This window comes from Arvicola amphibius, chromosome 3 (assembly GCF_903992535.2).
Source record: "Arvicola amphibius chromosome 3, mArvAmp1.2, whole genome shotgun sequence".
NCBI classification, from domain to species: domain Eukaryota; kingdom Metazoa; phylum Chordata; class Mammalia; order Rodentia; family Cricetidae; genus Arvicola; species Arvicola amphibius.
This window is the reverse complement of record NC_052049.1, coordinates 183,137,442-183,155,788: the sequence shown is the minus strand read 5'-3', so window position 1 is coordinate 183,155,788 and position 18,347 is coordinate 183,137,442. Positions and strand designations below refer to the sequence as shown.

The window sequence follows — 18,347 nt, the reverse complement described above, 5'->3', positions numbered from 1 at the left end:
TGGTGAGAAGGCTGGTGTAGCATGGTGAGTGGGCTGCCCCTTTTACTTTTTGTGGGAGCGAAAGTTGTCAAGATGTGGCTTCTGTCTCACGGGGCTTTGACAGAGAGAACCGTTCCCCAACACAAGTGACATTTCAGATTCACGAAGGCAAGCCAAGTCATAATTGGCCCTGTCACCATTTGAGGTTGACACTGGCACCTCGTGTGTTTGCCCTGGTTGAGTAATCTGTTTGTGTCTGAGGAGGCCACACACAGGCAGATGTGAGCTGTGTTTACATTCATTTTCTGCCTGGAAACTTGGTTCTTCTGGGTCAGAGCTTTGGAACAGCTGACAGATTGGAAATTCACTGGTATGAACTTGGTCATAAAGACTTCCCTGGAGCTAGTTTGGTAGCCGACCTGCATGACTTTCTCTGGGTTTCAGCAAAGGGGACGTCTGACTGACAGCCCTGGTGATGACAGCAACTACGTGAGTGCCACGTCTGAGTGCTCTCAGGACACCAAGTCATCCCCTTTTATGGATGAGAGGGCTGAAACTTGGAGCTGTTTAAAAGATAGGGTAGACTCTGTCAACAGCACTGGGTGGTGTTGCATGGCTGAAATCTCAGTCACTTAGGAGGTAACTGTGGGAAAATCAGTCTGGACGATTTAGAGAGACCTTGTCCCAGAAAAGACCGAGGCAAGAGGAGGGTGAGAGAGAAGACATTGCTGGTCCTTCAGTCCTAGAATGTGCTGTATGCTGTGTGTGTGTGTGTGTGTGTGCGTGTGTGTGTGACTTGGTTATGCAGTTCTTGAGGGGGAACTTTGTGGATGAAAACATTGTGTTACAATGTCAAAAGGTTGTAGGGTGGCTGGGAAGACAGCTCAGCAGTTCAGAGTACTTGTTGCACAAGAGTTAGGAGCCGAGTTTGGATCCCAGGACTCATACAGTGAGTTATATGTGTTTCCACACCTGTCTGTAACCAGGCACTGGAGGGAGGAGCAGTGTGATAATTTCTGAGAGTTACTAGCTGCCAGCCCAGCTGAAAAACACATAAACTCCAGCTCAGGGAGGGACCTCTCAAGGGAATAGTGAAGGAAATGGGACAAGAGGGCACTTGATGCCATCCAAGACATCCGTGTGTATGCATAGGTGCACACATATGCACATGCACATGCTCATATACCACATTCATACACATGCATTCACATGCATAAACATTGGGTGCACCTGGCATACAAACATGTTCTGATTTTAGGATTCCTTAAGGCACTATCAGCATTATAAACACACTCAACTCATCAGCCCTCTGCTATCTATTCATGAGGAACAGCACCTAGAGCCTATTGAGGACAAATAGATTTGGTGGGGGAGAAAGAACTAAATCAAAACATGGAAGGAAGATGCTAAGCTGCTGTAAGAGCAGAAACTAATTCTCCTTAATATTGAGCTACTCAGACATTAACAAACATCCCAAGAGACAATCTTTTAATTGTATAGTGTGAGCATGTCAAACACCCAATGATAAACTCAGTGCAAACTTGAGCACAGTTTGGGAAAGCGTGTAGGGTTGGTTATGTGTCTGTAAAGTAGCTTGGACAGCCTTTCTTTTGTATTATCAATGCAAAACTTAGCTCTCACCTCCAAGGGAGCAAGAGGTGGTTTATTAGTGAGCCAAAGCAGAGTGACCATGGCTCAGGAACACGGATTCAGCTCACGTCTCATATCATGTTTCAATGTGGAAACAGTTCCATCATCTTATAACAGTAGAACAATGGAAAATCCTAAGTGGAAGAATTGAAAAATACCTTGGCAAAAGTGCCAGATGCACAGCTTACAGAGAGACAAAGAAAGCTCCGCTGCAGCCCTCAGATGCTATCTGACGACATTCTTGGCTTTGGGAGCTGTGGAAGCCAGTGGTCTGTTGTTATATTTCAAAGATTTTGCTTGGTAACCACAAAGGTATTAACTCCAAAAACAGAGGCGGGCAGTGAGTGGGCGCTGAGGTAGTGAAGGAGAGCTCCAGAGATTTTCTCTCTAGATCTGAAAATTTTCAACTATCCAGGATCAAGAAGTTCCAATTAGTCCTCGTATGTTATTAACCTGGGTATTCTAGTTTCTTCATTTTGTGATAAAATAGTGACCAGAGGAAACTCAGGGGAAGAAAAAGCTTATTTATTTCATTTTTCCCTTCTATGTCTGTCATTGAGGGAAGTCAGGGCAACAATTCAAGAACTTGAAGCAGATACCATCGGGGAGGATGCTATTTATTGGAACGAGTGCAGGCTCATGCTTAGCTAGCTTTCCTATACAGCTCAAGATGACTTGCCAAGAGAATGGTTCTGCCCATAGTGGACCAGATATCCTACATCAATTAACAGCCAAGACAATTCCCACAAATATATTCATAGGCTGTCGTGAACTGGGCAATCCTTCAGTTTGGGACGCCCTTCTCAGGTGATGCTAGGCTGTGCCATGTTGACAAAGCTCTAGGACAGGAAGTGTGTCTTTTTGTCCCATGGTGCAAAGGTATAAGCAACATGAAATAACATTTTCATGCTTTGATGATATTCATGCATGTGCAGAACTCTGCAGGCATTTCCAACCTTTTGACACTAGGATAAAACAGTCATTTTCAAAGTTGACATTAAGGTAAACAACAGTAAAGTTACACACACACACACACACAGAGAGAGAGAGAGAGAGAGAGAGAGAGAGTAACATCTCACAATGTTTTAAGTAAGTTTGCAATTTTGTGTTGGGCTGTATTCATAGCTGTCCCAGGACACATGTAACCTGTGTGGTGTAGGTTGGATATGACTCACTCAGAGTGAGTGAGTGTATTGGGATGTATTGCCTCTTCTTTTTCCATGATTGTCTTAGGGTGGACAAGACTTTGATGGTCAGCACAAGCAAACATTCAATAGGTGGTGTAGGTGGCGGTCTTTTTCCCTTGTTGCTTGGGAAAGCTAGAAGTTTCTCCCATAAAGAATTGCACAAAACTTGTCTTCATTGAACAGAGCCAATAGTATTTCACCATGAGACCATAAGACAGGCTCACACTTGCTGCCAAAACCTACCTTCTTTTTATTTATTTTTCAACTTTATCGTGCATGCTCACTGTGCAGATGTGGTGGCTAAGGGAGGACTTTAGGTGTCCCGCACTGTTACTCTCTGCTTCATTTCCTCTAGACAAGGTCTCTCACTGACTTTCAGCTAGGCTGACTGGCCTGCAAACCCCAGCAACTGTCTCTAGCCCTGCTTAGCATGGTGGTTAGAGGTGCATGCTCAGTTTTTACCTACGGGGTGGTGATCTGAACTCGGGCTACCGTGATTATTCCTCAAGTGCTCTTACCGGCTTAGCCGTCTCTCCCGCCCACTGTTACATCTACTGTCAATATGTCTTCTGTAGATGACTGTCATCTCCATGGGCTTATGGGATGGGTGGAGGAACCATTTCTACCCACCGGAGATGAAAGTTGGAAGCTGAGCCTGGGCAGCTGTGACAGGCACCTTTGTGTGTGGTGCTCAGGAGTTTCTTCTGCCAGCCTGTTTTTTTCCCCCATGCTCTTCTTAATTCCAGCTTTGTTCCCGGTCAGTGTGACAGCTGTTTGCAGTTCATCTGTGGATGACTTGACCATTGCTCTGTCTGCTTGTCATTGTAACTTCTTCAAATTTCCACCTGAAGGGGGAAAATCCCAGCCTGGGCTCTGCAAGTGCTGGACTCTCTATTCAAATTTAGAATTAATTTTAGTATGCTTCTATGGAATCTGGAATTTCCTCTATGTCCAGAATCACAAAATCACATCATGCTTTCTTCTCCTTCCTTTCTTCTTTCCTCTTTCCTACCCCCTATGTCTGCCTATCTATCTAGCTATCTAGCTATCTGTCTATCTGTCTGTCTATCCATCTGTCTGTCTGTCTCTCTATTATCCATCTATCTATTTGCCTGCCTATTTATCTCTTGTTTTGAAAGAGGGTCTCACATAGCCCATGCTGGCCTCAAACTCACTATATATTAGAGGATGAACTTGAACTCATGACTCATGATCCTCCTACCTTCACTTCCTTGTGAATTTGCATTGTGTAATATGTACAGTATGTGATATGAAGTATAATTGTATAACATGTGCCACCCTTCTCAGTTTATAGAAAGCTGTAGGTTGGTGTGCTTTTCCCAAACAAAGCCTTGGAATATTTTCACAAAATTCTTTGGCATTTTAGGCAAGCCTGGCCTCCAATTATGGGCCAGGTTGTTGAGTGTGTGACATCCCAGATGGCCTTTTGCTTGAGGCACTAGACTAAACCAGAAATGGCTGGAGCACTGCTCTAGTGAGCTTGGTTAGTAGCCAAACCCAGGGTACAGAGAAGTCTGCTTAGTCCCTGCCTTGTGTAGATTATCAGCTGTCATAAGGTCTCGACTCTGAGGGTCATTCTTACCTTTGTTTAGAATCTTCGACTCCAGGGAAACTAGCCAATAAAAGTTCATGTTCTAGGTCTTCTGTGATAAGCTCACTTTGTTTTCTACTTAGGAAAAGGAGCCAGAAAATGGGAGGCCATAAGCCATCAGCAAAGATGGGAAGGCCATAAGCCATTGGCAAAGACCAGTGTGTTTTCATCCTGATGTTTGGCATTAAGCCTTGCTTGCTGTGGCTAATTGTTCCATAATCTTTTCTCTTCGAAAGCAGACGCTTAGTCCAGATAGGGCTCTTGTTTCACCTGCTTTAGGCAGGACTTGATAGCACCCATTCCTGTGGCAAATGTGCCTTCAGGTTCTCAATAAATCTGGCGGGTCCTGCCTTGCTGCCTAAGCCTAGGGTTCTCAGAAAAGAGCTCCAGGTCTCCCAAGGGTGGTGCTCCATTGAAAAAGAGCCTAGCTCAAATACCTCAGGTGTTTGCTTGCCTAGCATTAATTAATCCTGGCTTTGATCCATTCCCACCACATGACCTGGGCTCAGTGGTCCATGCCTTAATCCCAGCACTCAGGATGTGGAGACAGGATGATTAGGAGTTCAAGGTTATCTTCTATTACACAGCCCGAGGCCAGTTTAGGCTATGAAATCCTATGAAAGAAGAGAAGGAAAGAGAAATAAAGGGGTCGTCTTAGTTAGCCTTTGGAGGGACATCCCGCAGAAGCAGACTAAAGAAAAATGAATGCTAACACAGTATCTTGTATGTGACCTGCAGGCCTTAGGGTATGCTGCAGTTTCTCATACCCTAGCTGGGTACTGCCTCAATGTCAGCTTTGGTTGTGAGCTTCTAGAATATTTTGTGCTCCACAGCACTGAAAAGCAGCATCGGAGCATCCTCTTAAAGCTGTGTCACCCATGACAAGCCTGTGAGGCCAACAGCCTGACCTCTGTGGCCTCTTGTCTGTGGACCATGATTGAATAAATATTCCGTCTTCTGAGTGGCATACTAGACACCGTGAAAAGAGATGGCACACTCCTGGCCTTGGGACACCTCATGAGCCTACAGGAGAGAGACAGAACCAGTACATTTTAAAAAATGCAAAAAACACATTAAAACCCTAAAGTTTGATGGGCTTAGATAACATTCATAAATCCAATTAAAATGGCTCAGAAATACGCACCTACGTGAAGCATCTTGAAATGATGGGAGAGATGGCAGTTAAACACAGATTTTGGTTTTCTTCCCTCAGATGCCTCTGAGACAAGGATTTGAGAGCAAGTTCTGTATTTAAGCAGCTTAAAATGGCCAGACGAAGCAAAGGGAAAAGAAGGTAGTCAGAATGAGATGACTCAGTCCGTAAGGTACCCGCTGTGCAAGCACAAAGACCCTTCACCCCCCAGAACACAGGGGAGAAAATCCTGTAGGTGTGGCAATGTGCAGCTGTGCTCCCAGCCCTGAGGAGACAGTTAGGAAGGTCCAGATGGTTTAGCCAAGTCTTTCAGGGTGAGACCTAGTCTCAAAGCACAGGAGGAAGAGGATTGTAAAAGACATGTGACATTTACCTCAGGTCTCCACACCTGTACCTGCTACATGCACACATGCAAAACATGTACACATACAGAGGGAAGGAGTAAGAGAGGGAGGGAGAAAGAGAAGAGAAGAGAAGAGAAGAGAAGAGAAGAGAAGAGAAGAGAAGAGAAGAGAAGAGAAGAGAAGAGAAGGTTAGATAGCCAACCATACACTATGAGTAGCTAAACTTCTGTAGAAGGAGGGCCACTTGGTTGTTCTCACTACATAGCCCTGAAATAATCACACAGAAACTATATTATTTAAAATACTGCTTGGCCCATTAGCTCTAGTTTTTTATTATCTAACTCTTACATCTTAATTTAACCCATTTCTACTAATATGTGTATTGCCATGTGGGTGTGGCTTACCAGGTAAAGTTCCAGGTATCTGTCTCTGACGGGGCTACACGGCTTCTCTCTGACTCTGCCTCCTTTCTCCCAGAATTCAGTTTAGTTTTCCCTGCCTAACTCTGTTCCCCTATAGCTCTGCTGTAGGCCCAAAGCAGTTCCTTTATTAATCAATGATATTCACAGCATACAGAGGGGAATCCTACATCAGACAGAGTATGCTGTGAAGATCCAGGCTGTGGTGGCTTCCCATAGTTTGGATGCCCAGCTGGCCACTAGACATGACTTGGGTTGAGTGACTTTCCTGGGGACATATTAAATGCCTGGTCACCATGAACAGAACAAATAAGTCCTCCTATCCAGGTCAACTTGTACCAATGAGTCTAGTGAGGCCATTTACAAGAGCACAGATAAAGAGCTCTATCTGAGATCATGGACAACCTGAAGACATTTACGCTACTGAAAAGTCTACCCCAGCATGGATGGGCTGCATCTCTGCAGCTCAGTGCTCAGCTGCAGAGCCCTCCCTCCCCAGAAACCCTTTACTACTTTCACAGCCTGGGAAAGAAGTTTCGTGAATCTTGTAACTTTGCGGACTTCCTGAACCTTGGAAGTTTCTTTGACTTTCAGAGTTTTATGAACTTTTTCTCTATCTTGAGGAAAAGTTCAGCTTGAACAAAATGGATTCATAACACAGATGTACATAGTATTTCACAGTGCAGGGACAAAGAGTCTGTGGCAGGAGTCATGATGCATGATTAATAAAAACTCACAGAGAGAAATTGGGGTTCAACCTGGAGGCTAGAAAAGCAAAGCAGCCAGCCGCTGGCTCTTACCTCTACCTCAGTCTGAAATGGCAATCCTGCTTCCCGGAATTTCAGCATGAGACTGTGACTGAGAGCTGTCTCCTCCTGTTTTATTAATCCTCTCTAGCTCTGGAATTAAAGATGTGCATCACTGGGATTAAAGGCATGCAATGCCCAGTTTCTATGGCAAATTAGTGTGGCTACTGGGATCAAAGGTGCGTGTTATTGCGGCCTGGTATGTAAGGTTGGACAGTGAGGCTGTTTTGCTCTCTGAACTTCAGACAAGTTTTATTTATTAAAATAAAAATGCCACTAGAGAGACACTTCAGAAAAATGAGACCTTCATGTGGTCAGAGAAGGCATGGGTCAATGGGACACATCCTTCCTCCAATCCAAGTAGATTGAAGAGGCAGGTGGGACCTATGCATTAGAAGTATTGTTTTGTGTCTCCTACTGTCTGTAGAAGAGGAGACTGTTGGTGTTGGCAGAATTGGGTGGGCGTGGCTAGTATATCTAATGGGTATGAGTTATGATCTCCTTTCACATTGTGTTAGATGTATCATCTCCAGAGTGCTGGCACCTGAGGAAACTTAAGATGTCAAAGGCTCTTTATCAATGGATACCATGTCATTGTTGGTGTATCTCTACAAAAGGCCTGTGTCCTAGGTTTCAGCAAATGCCTCCTGCACGAACTTATGTGTGCCAGTCTTTGTCAGGAGCTGTGGTTCATGTGTTTTACCTGTCTGGTAGTGGTTCTGGCAGATATGCCAAGGAATTTCCTTGAGAAGGCAGATCAAACATTAATTACCCATTATTATATCAAAGCACTGGATCTAAGATGGATGTAATGTTGTATATCTGTAATCCCTGCGTTCAAAAGGCTGAGGAGGGAGGATCCAGGGTCAGCCTGGATCGCTGTCTCAAAAAATAACAAACACACAAAGCAAGCTTATGTGTGCTATTATTTTCCTCAGTCCTGCATTTTAGTTTCCGAGTAGAGATGCAGAGCAGAGGTGTCAGGATAAGCCAGCGATGGAAGAGATTTAATGGGGGAGAACATGTAAAGCAAACATGTGACGCTTGCTTGTGTTTCCATCTACTCAGTGACATCGCTGTTTGTGGAGGAAGGAGGGAGAGATGAGTCAGGCTGGTCCAGCCAGGAGGCAGCAGCTGCATCAGTCATGTGAATGAGGGGAGTGAGCATAGAATTGGAACTGTTAAGCCTTTCAAAGGGAATGTTGAGATGCAGGGGGCAGGTGAGCCACAAAAGCAACACCAGTAAGGACCTGGAGAGGGCAGTCAGAAAAGAAATTCAAATGTGAAGGATGAGAAGATGAACTTGAAGGAGGCTCTAGAGCTTTAAAAATAAAACAAACAGCTGGGCGGTGGTGGTGCACGCCTTTAATTCCAGCACTCGGGAGGCAGAGGCAGGCAGATCTCTGTGAGTTCCAGGCCAGCCTGGTCTCCAAGAGCTAGTTCCAGGACAGGCTCCAAAGCTACAGAGAAACCCTGTCTCGAAATAAATAAATAAATAAATAAATAAATAAAACAAAAAATTAAAACCAAACAACAAAGCAAAGGCCCATGTTTTCAAGACTGCCTTTAGTCAACCGAGGACCGACACCCTTTGAGCAGGAAGGACAGGAGCCCTGCTGGAATCTTCAAGGCATCCCTCCTGCCCAGCCTCACTAAATCTTTATAGAGTAAAAAAATACTAATGGCCAAGCTTGCCCATCACCTGCAGATGTGATAGGCTCACACCTGATAAGCTTTAAAATAACCAGGACGTAAGGCTTGGAGAGGAGCCAGTGTGAGGTCTCTGTTAAGGCACAAACAGACATGCAGCTGACAGAATGTAACACCCAGATGATGGGCCAGCTTAGACGCTCCTGACTGTTCAGCCAATAAGGAAGGGAGGAAGGTAACGTCATTCATGGCCATCCTAGCCTTGCCTTATTGGTGAGCTCCAGGCCAGGGGGTGAAGAGAGCTCCTGAGCATGACAGGTGGGATTGTCCTCTGGCCTTCATGGGTATGTGGCCCCGTGTGCATGCCCCACGCATGTGTGCCTGTGCACGTGAATACATGCACATGTGTACAGAGAAGCATTTTAAAAAGTATACTAAAACCGTGGTGGCCAGTGGGACTGGGAATAAGGAACACGTGGATCACATGTTCACTCCATAGCATCCATTTAGAATCCAACACAGGGTGAACGGTTCCTGACCCCAATTATTTATATATTTTCCCTCTTTCTCCCGCTTGCTCATGAAACATAGAGCAAGGAGTTCATGCATGTTATATCTACACGTGATTCTGCTTCACTTTACATTACAGCAGGTGTGTGAGAAGCGCTCAGTCTCACGTGCTGGGTCACATGACACCCGCAGTGACCTAAGGTGCCTCCTTAACAGGAAAGAGCTGGGTATGCAGGGAGGTCCAGAGACGTGCTGAGGTGCAGCTGGAAAACCACGTGCTTGATCGTGGACTCCACCCTCTCTTTTACCTAAATCTTCAGCCATGGCTTCCTGCCTAGGGAGAATCATGTCTCTTCCGAGAGGAAAACTGTCACCCAAGGGACAGACAAAGCCTGAAATATGATAGCCAATAGGTCAGTGAGATTACTTTAGCTTAAATAAAATTGTAAAACCTATTCCTCTGTCGGGGCTGCTGCAGTCCAGGAGCGCCACGGCTACAAATGACTAGTGACCACTCCACCAGACCGCAGAGGGTATTTCTGTCATCACAGGGAGCCCCGCAGTAGTCTATCGGTTTGGTGTGCTCTTGGCAGCTGATTTTGTGTGGACGAGTTTCTGTGGATGCTTTGATCTCTGTGCTTCTGGGTAGCGTTTCAATTTGGGACTGAACCTGGGTGCTTCGTCGTGTGCCAGCTACCCTGTGTTCTGCGCTCTATAAAGGACAAGGTGGTAGTACTGGGCTTTCCATGACTTGGGGCAGCGGAAAGAGGGTCATGAGTAGAGCAATGTGTCTCTTGTCTCTCACACTCATTTGATGCTCTTCTGTCTCAGGTGGGAAGCCCAGCTGGGACAGAAACTTCTTCCATGTTCTATATGATCCCTAGAACCATCAGAATGCATTAGATTCAATCAAGGAATGGACTGCAGGCTAGAAGGAACATGCATAGGGCTCTGGAAGCTCGGTGACATGCTGAGTAGTGAGGTAACTTCCTCCTGGAGTCTGTCAAAGAGAAGCCCATGAGCTTGATATCCCCAAGCCCATCTGCCCAGCCTTACCCTGACGGCTATCCCAGGACAAGGAGCCCTCGAAGAACCTCTTATTAATTTCCAACTGCATTTTTGCTCTATTGTGTAGTATTTCAGTGACAGAATCCACTCAGGAGAGTTGGGGCGAGACTGGCCAAGGTTATCAAGGAGCTGAGTTCTGAGTTCAGGTGCCCACATGGCAGTGGAATGATCCCTTCTGTCCCTTCAGACCTTTGAGACGTCTGGGAGGTCCTAGAAATCACCTCAAGTCTCCAGTCCAGGACACAACTGCCTAGGGGAATCCCAGGGACAGGCGGCAGGTAGTGTATCCTCTCTGAGTTTTCTTCTCTTGTCCTCCCACCCCTCCTCTGTGTGTGTGTCTGTTATTTACGATTCCACACAGAACACGATTCCAATGGTCACTGATGCCCAAGGATTTATTCTATGTTCTTATCAACAGAGATTGCATGGCCTGCAAGGTGACGGACTCCAAAATGTGATCACTGCAGAATTCACCAAATTCCAAACCACTGGCAGTTGGAACGCACAAGCCCCCTACTGGCGAGGAGGCAAGGGAAGCAACCTGGGAGGAGGTGAGGACCCATCAGCTCTGCCCGCTGCCCATATCTCCTCAATGATTATATTGTTTGCACCCATTCTTAATGGCCTTTTCCCTGTGTGTCCTCCTGTAGGCCCATTACTTGGATAGAAAGAGATGGACCACCTTCTCAGGTCTTCCGGAAGTTGCTGGAACATGGCGAGGAAGGGATGCCATCACTCAAAGGTCATAGGATGGAATCAAGAAACTCTTACAGTGGAACTAAGCCTGAAGTACTTCAAGCCCTGGGGCCCCACTTTTGGGTTGTACTGTTCTCTCTCTCTCTCTCTCTCTCTCTCTCTCTCTCTCTCTCTCTCTCTCTCTCTCTCTCCCTCTCTCTCTCTCTCTCTCTCTCTCTCTCTCTCTCTCTCTCTCTCTCTCCTGTATTTCTCTTTTCTTAGTGCAGGGAACTGTACACAGGAACTGATTTAACAGGTATAATTTTGGTCCCAAATTAGCCATGTTTTGTGAAGATGTTACTAGAAACTTAGGACAGTCCTGCCAGAGTCACTGCATGTCACCTGGGGAATCCAGGGAATGCTCATGGAACCCTTAAGTCCCGTTAATAAAAAATAATATAAAAACCGACTCAAAAGAAGTTCAAGGACATTTTTTATTAGCATTAAACACACACACACACACACACACACACAGACACACAGAGGAAAAGGCAAAATGTAAATCTCAGCATCTGCCCAGAGGTGGAAGATGATGGAGGAGAGAATGCAGTCATACAGCTTAAGTTAAGGCAACAAGAAGGTCAAGCATATGGCAAACAGGCAGCTGCATGGAGGTGGTGGTGGGAGGCTTCAAAGAAAAAGTGAAGGTTGAAGTGTTCAGGAAAATGGCCCAGGAAGGAGATGGAGGGAAGAAAAGAGTTCTGAGTGGTTGAGAAAGGCGGACACTCTTTCAAAGTTGCTTGGCCACACCTTTGTGATGGACTATGGAGTGTGGGATCCTGGAGAAGAAAAGTACACTATCTCATTAAAAGGATAATTATTCCTCTCATCTCTGTAAGTGATGATTCCCACCATCCTGAGAAATGGTCCTGTAGCTTGGTGATTCAGCTGGGATGCTGGGTACCCACAAACCCACTCTCTTCATCCGAAGAAAACAGTTTTTCCTCAGTTGGCCTCTACTGCCAACTGTAAAAACAGATTCTGTTCCTAGAGGTCTCCTGAACTGAGGTCTCAGGCTAGGTGATCAATGGGGCCATGTTATTGGACTAGTATAGTTCTTATCTTTCGTTAAAGATTCATGTCCTTTCTGTTTTCTCAAATTTGGATTCAGGTGATGGCACACAGGAGCCCCATTGCTTAACTACCAAAGCCTCCTTAACTGTGGCGCCAGCTACAGCTGAAACACAGTCAAGCACGTATTACACCCAGGGCTCCCGTGAGTCGTTTCAGATGAATGTTGAACTACAAAGAACCATACACCTCACAGTTTGAGATTTAGGTTCTCTCTGATCCTGTAGTTAGAGCAGTAGACAATGTTTTAAATATCAAAGGTGGCTTTCAGATGCTTTGAATCTTTGGGACAATTTTGGTTGGTTTTGCACTGCTGTTTTCTAAGGGCAAGTAGGAGTAGGGGACCAACAACCTTACCAACTGTATTGTTCAGGCCTCTGTGGCTCTGCCGACTTGAGAAGAGCTGAAGAAGGATGGCATGTTTCTGTAGGGGGTTTTGCAGGTGGGATGTTTTTGTGTCTGCCTTGTAACTATATCTACCTTACAATAAAACACCTTGCTTACCTCAGCAATAAAGTCTCTGTTGAATTCCTTCCCAAGCGTGTCTTTAGTGATTTATCAGAACATCCAGGAGACCTACAAGAGGTTTTGTCTGCCAGAGATCTCAGCTGCATCAAACCAGACCACTTTTTCAGAAGTGGCATTAAGGGGCTCGGTAGATGGCTCAGTTGGTAAGCTTGCCATCCAAACATGAGGACCTGGATTTGATCCTCAGAACTCACATCAAAATAACAACAAGCCAAAATCCAAAAGTGGACATGGTGGATTGTGCTTATGACCCCAGCATTGTGGAGACAGACAAGCAGCAGATCCCTAGGGCTCACTGGCCCAGCCAGCCTATAGTCTACTTACTGAGCTCCAGGCAAACACTTTGGGATAGGGCCACACCCAATAAATAGTGGTTATTTCATTGTTCTTGAAGAACAGAGCAACTCAGCACAATCGGATGGCCTCAGAGTAGCAGCACAGGCCTGTCTGCTTAATGATATTGAAATACAGTAAAGACTCATGGCACATAAGTTAGGGGATGAGATGCTGCTCCTACCTTGGTCAGAGAGCCAGATACCTTAGTTTCTCTCCATGTGAAATGGGTCTAATGTCTTTTGTCTCTCACAGAGATGACACGATCTTTTTCATAGAAAAGGACTTACAAGGGGTGATGAAGGAACAAGTTGCCACACAAGCAGAAGGACCTGGGTTTGTTTGGGTCCCCCAAACCCACTTGAAGGTGGATATGATAGTGTGTATGTATAAACCCAGCACTCCTAGACACAGGAGAATCCCTGGAAGAGTATGGGTCAGCTAGCCTGACGTATGCAGGGTGAACAAGAGACCCTGTCTCACACAAGGTGGAAGATGTGTACTGACACCTCCCTCCATGTGTGCACTTTGGTATGTATGCAATCATATTTGCAGGTGCTTGTCCACACACATGCGCATACTATATAAAAGAAAATGGCTATTGTACATAGGAATTTGGGTACTACTCTACCCATTTGCAACCACGGGTTCATGTCATGATTATGGTAGGTGAATGCTCCTTCTAAACACTGACCAGGAAGTCTCTTTCTCCTTGGGATGCCACCCACAGATGGCCACTTTGGAGGACATTTGGCACATTTGTAAGAAGCAGGTTTGAGCATGCTCAACACTCTACATCACCATGCCTGAGATTTTGAAAGAACCAAAATGTGAAGGCAGGAAGTAAGATTACCCAGTCCAGTGTAGCAAATGCTTTTCCTGATTGCCTAGTTGTAGTGAGCTGTGGGCTGCATTCCCGCCGCCCTGCTTTCGGCCTCCTGACTAGCTTATACCCTGAAATATCAACACACAAATTGTATTCTTTTAAATACTGCCTGGCCCATTATTTTCAGCCTCTTACTCACATCTTGACTAACCCATATCTAATAATCTGTGTAGCACCACAAAGTGGTGCCTTACCAGGAAGTTTCTAGCGTACATCCATCTTGGGCTGGAGCTTCATTGCGTCTGGCATCTCTCTCTGAGGAGAGGCACGGCAGTCTGCCTAACTTAGGAGAGGCGTGGCATCTTACTGATCCTTCTACCTCACTTCCTCTTCCTGTTCTGTCTACTCCACCCACCTAAGGGGCGGTCTATCAAATGGGCCAGGCAGTTTCTTTATTAGCCAATGAAATCAACTCAAACAGAAGACTCTCCCACATCACCTAGTGTTACAGATACAGTTCCAGAATGTGAAGACAGATAAGACAGAGAAAATGTCCTCTACTTTCAACATTGAAATGTCAAGGAAAGTTGGGGAGCAGGGCTTTGCCATGGGTGCTGGGAATTGAACTCTTAAAGTGTTGACTGTGAGCCCCAGGCTTTAGCAATTGAGCTATCTCTCCAGCTCCCCGTCCTACCTTGAAATTGTCATAATGGTGTTAATAACCGTGCTGATAAACTAGTACAGTGGTTCTCAACCTGTGGGTCCTGACCCATTTTGCAAACCTCTATCTCCAAAAAAAATTTACATTATGATTCATAATAGTAGCAAAGTTTCCATTATGAAGTAAGTAGCAATGAAATAACTTTATGGTGGGGGATCACCACAGCCTGAGGAACTGTATTAGAGAGTTGCAGTGTATGAAGGTTGAGAGACACTGAGCTAATAACTGTGAACATATTATGTTACCCACTAGGCAAAATGTTTTAAGAACATGGAATCATTTAATTTTTATAATGGCAACATGAAGTAGGTACCCCTGTTTCATGTGGAAGAAACTGAGGCATGACATGGACAGGTAACTGGGCCAAGTCCTCTGACTTATGAGAGGTGTAGTTGGGACAGTACAGAAATACACTACACCAAACCTTGGGCTCTTTCCAGCATACTCAGTAGCTGTTCTTTTTTCATTTGTTCTTTGATATACATGTATATGATGAATTTTAGTCATCCACCCATTATTACCCCCAACCCACCCCTTATGTTGAACCCTTACGCTTACCAACAAGCCCCTCTTCTCTACGTGTGTATCTCTCTCTCTCTCTCTCTCTCTCTCTCTCTCTCTCTCTCTGTGTGTGTGTGTGTATGTGTGCATGCATGTTTGTCTTTCTGTCTCTGTCTATATGTGTATCTGTCTCTATGTGTGTATGTGTATCTCTCTCTCTTTGTGTGTGTGTGTGTGTGTGTGTGTGTGTGTGTGTGTGTGTGTGTGTGAGTGTGTGTATCATTGACTTTACTTGGGGTGGATTGCTCATACGTGGGTGAGTGGTACTTGAAAGAGCATGGTTGGCATTTCAGTGATTATACCCCTGAGAAATGACACTCCCTTCTTCAGTGACCCTTAACCATCACCAGTCCTCAGAGAAAGGTGAGGCTTTATGAGCTCAATCCATGAGGGCCCTGGAGCAAGTCTTTCTCTGTCCCCCTAGCCAGATCCCAAATCATGACCCAGAGACTATAGCTCAGGCTTACTTCCTAACTAGCTCTTATAACTTAAATAACCCATTTATATTGATCGAGTCTGTCATGTGGCATTACCTCTCTTCCATCTTGCATGTCCTATTTTTTATCCAGGTACCCCCACCCACACACACACACACGAGGAGGTACATCTGAGACCAAGTTGGCAGAGTAGGACTCCCTGTCTCTGCAGACAGGTGTCTCTGCAGTTTTGAGACATTTCCTTTTCAAGGAAATCCTCAGTTAACACATGGGATCAGTCCAAAGCCACCTGCCAGCAAAGCAGACTACAGTGCACTGACTGGAACAAGTAATTAAATATAAGAGTGTTATGGGAAAGGGAGGTCTCCAGCCAGCCGTCCCCACCCCCAACCACATGGAGTTCAAGGATTCCTATTTGCCTTTGAGTCCCTTTCTTGTTAATTAGCATTGACTGAGCCTGCCCAAAGTGCCTGGCTCTTGTCAAATCCCATTACTGGATACTCTGAGACACTCTCTGCCTGCCAGCCTTTGGTGTGTGGGACACTGTGTGTATATGTCATGGGGGATGCTATTGAATATTCTGTAGAGTAGTTAACACATTGATCAAGGCTGTTATATAAGAGGCTTGCTTTTTCTGCTATGGCAGTTTTGTAGACAGGGTTTCATTTTTGTGCCATTAGCATTATCAACTCAAACCAATTCTCCAAGTCAAGTTATGATGGTCTAAAAAGCATGTCAAGCTGACCCACCAGTGCTGCTTTTAAAGATAAACATAGGAAAATGTCAACTTGGTACAGTAAAAAGATGTGACCGAAGAAATGTATTTCTCTCTATGGCGTTCCCAGTCAAGATGTGCTGTGTAATTGGTTGGTGAGGTAGATGGAGGCACAGAAACATCTATGGTCATTTCATGCTCTTAATCCACATCAGTATTGCAAGAGGCCAGCCAGGGCTGTGTCCTCGCAGCACACGAGGATGGAGCGTTCCTGTCATTAGCCACCCACTTCACCTTTACTCAAAACCATTAATGTGGAGAGAGAAAATAGTTGTATTCATTTCCAACTGTATCTTAGAATAAACGAATGGAAGTAGCTTCCAGCCTGGGTCTGACCTGGAGCGAGAAAGAAATCCGTGCTCCATCCTTGACTGTCTTTTCAAATTTTAGGGGGTCAAGTTTCCTATTTGGAAAAACAAATCAGAGAATTATGTTGTTCAGTGGTTCTTTATTTACCTTTGTCTGGGGAGGACATGGCTGTCATTAAAGTTTGGGGAAACTCATTCATTTCCCCTTACTATTAGCTAAGATTTTAGTGCCGAGAAACTCTGAAAGTCCCAAAGACTGTAGATGGGTTTTATCCACCTGAGTGTGAGGATTATCATCATCCTTTGGACCACAGTAACAGGAGTTATAGAAAACACAGAGTTGAGATCCTAAGTCTGTGTTCACATTTTCTAATAGAGGTGATGTCGCCATGCTATAGCTCTGTCCAGAGCTGCAGAAGCAGCCCAGGTGGTAAAGCTTGTGCTGCAAAAACACAGGAACCTAGGTTTGAACTCCTAGAACCATGTAAAGAAAGCCAGATGCACTAGTGGTTGTCTGAAATCCCAGAGCTCTTACAAGACAGGGACAGAGATGGGAGACTCTCCAGATGGTTGAGAGGACCAACTAGCCTGGCCTATGCAGCAGTCAATAAGAGATGCTGCCTCAAACAAGGTGAATGGTGAGAGCATCTGAGGTTGTCCTCCGACCTCCGCACACGAAGGTATGAGGACTTCAGTTAAAATACTATAGAACTTCATCATTCATTTAAGAAAGTTCTTTCTACTGTAAATAAATGCCACTGAAATTTCTTCCAAAACATTCTGGGATGAGAGATGACTAGTGCCCACAAACAACACAGTGCTGCGGCTTGACCATCAGAGTCCTGACTTCATCTGAAGGTTGAGACATCCCCCTCCATCTCTCCTTTACCTGCTGTCTCTTACAGGAGGACGTCTGTCCTCCTAAGTGTGTAAGCAAGAGCTAGCCAAGCTGTCACCTCCACAGGAATAATAAGCAGCTGTAACAACTGCACACTGTGACTGACGTTAATAAGACATTGTGATTTTGTAGGAAGACTCGGGCTGCAAGATAAATCACTGCATTCATTTATGCTATTGTTAGGGACCTGAACTTCTGGCACTTGGCGCAGGTGTGCCCCGTTTATTTTGGGGCCAGCTGACAAAATTCTATTGTTCTTTTTTGCTGCTCTCTCTGACCCCTCAGGTAGGTGTTCTTCTAATGCCGTCATCCTTTCTTCCTCAACTGTTTAGTTTTCTTTTAGGGAACTCATTCCACACAGGCACAAGCTAAGTCATTATTTCTAGAAGGCATAGATCAGTAATCCAGCCTCCCTGCTTCCACATCGAATCTTCCTTTCTGTGCAGTGGTAGGGCATCTCCAACCCGGATGCCTCCTGCCAGTTCAGTTACCTGCCTTCTTTCTCTTCCCAGCATGCTTCTCCTGCTTCCGTTCACTTCTTCCAGAGTTCCGGGCGCAGCATCCATACTACTAACAGCCCCCTTCATCATCCGTGTGACTTGGCTATGGACACACCTCTCCCACACTGGTATCTTCATTCTATCTTCCACTAAGAAAAAGTACACCTTAGACTCAGTGCTCTCCTTCAAATTCAGATTTTCCCCATTTCCAGCCTTCCTGCGCTGCACTTTTCTTAAATATTACAGAAAAAAAATGTCCCTCAGAGATTATATTGT

General features: G+C 45.2%; 1 long non-coding RNA gene across 2 annotated transcripts; it reads left to right on the top strand.

The window, feature by feature from the left end:
- The first annotated feature begins 276 nt into the window (after positions 1–276).
- Positions 277–11,522, top strand: LOC119808692. 2 transcript variants are annotated; one of them, XR_005284544.1, is made up of 4 exons: positions 277–468; positions 10,566–10,656; positions 10,797–10,929; positions 11,029–11,522. It is a non-coding gene; the product is annotated as an uncharacterized LOC119808692 (long non-coding RNA). The 2 variants fall into 2 exon arrangements; XR_005284545.1 differs by lacking the exon at positions 10,566–10,656.
- The last annotated feature ends 6,825 nt before the right edge of the window (positions 11,523–18,347 follow it).